The sequence below is a fragment of the Juglans regia genome, chromosome 5, assembly GCF_001411555.2.
Source record: "Juglans regia cultivar Chandler chromosome 5, Walnut 2.0, whole genome shotgun sequence".
NCBI lineage: Eukaryota > Viridiplantae > Streptophyta > Magnoliopsida > Fagales > Juglandaceae > Juglans > Juglans regia.
Window position 1 is genome coordinate 16,393,597 of NC_049905.1, and position 1,351 is coordinate 16,394,947.

Consider the following 1,351-nt stretch of genomic DNA (forward strand, 5'->3'; position numbering starts at 1 on the left):
GTCTTACATGCACCATGAATGCTTCCCCTCAATTATTCATTGTGACATACCAAGTAGCAATATATTGCTGGATTCTCAATTTGAGGCTCATGTTTCAGACTTTGGCACTACTAATGTGACACCCCGACTTCCACATACTGAAACTCGGGAATCGTGATGTCAGGATGATGACAATACGGGTCACGCATCCCCAAGAAATGTACTCAAGTGTGTGCAACAAGCAACAAGAGCACCACAAAAGTCGCATCGGATAAATTAAGTAGTCAACTAAGTACCAGAATGGTTTAATACAAATATTCAAAATAAATTGTTTTTAAAAAAAGTTATACAGTTATCCACAAAATAAAGTAGAAAGCCGAACACATAGACAAAAGGGAAACAAATCCCATAATCCAAAAGCAATCACATGTCATTCCCTTCACAGAGCCGATCCCTCAGGCTCTCCGTCCTCATTTGCATCAAAATCTACGGTACCATAAAATGGTACCGCAGGTAAGTAATAACCCAAACAACTCACGAGATAAAAAAGAATTAATGCAACCAACAATTACGCATGCATATGATGAAATATGCATTAGATCCAAAACATCATTTTCCCTGAAAATGAATATTTTCCAACACACGCCAAAATCCCATTTTAGCCTAAAAATATAATTCTTCATTTTCCTAGAAAATGATTCAACAAAATCCAACCATTTATCAGACACTGTAGGCAGGACTATACCACCATTCCTACTGCGTGCACTATAGGCGGGACTCTACCACCATCCCTGCTTACCACCATCCCTACCGAGTGCACCATAGGCGGGAATCACAGGCGAGACTCTACCACCATCTCTGCTTACCACCATCCCTACAGTTCCTTTCCACACAATGTGTACCTATCAGAGCACTGTAGGCAAGAATCACAGGCGGGACTATACCACCATCTTTGCTTACCACCATCCCTATGGCATGCATCATAGACGGGAATCACAGGCGGGAGACTCTACCACCATCCCTACCGAGTGTACCGTAGGCGAGAATCACAGGCGGGACTCTACCACCATCCCTGCTTACCACCATCCCTACAGTCTATTTCCTTTCTCTCATATAAAAATCTAGTTTTTCAAGTATACACATGAACATGTATGCAATTATGCAAAAACCCAGTTTTCAGTTACAAACATGAACATGCGTGCAAATATGCAATATACATGATACAACAATTTATCCAACAACTAACAAATCACGACATAGTCCAATAACACAAGCAACTCCATCCCCAAATCAATCTGATTGCCTTACTCCTCAAACATAGTCCAGCATAACCAACCAAATCACAATAAAAATGAGTTACTGCCAAAATACA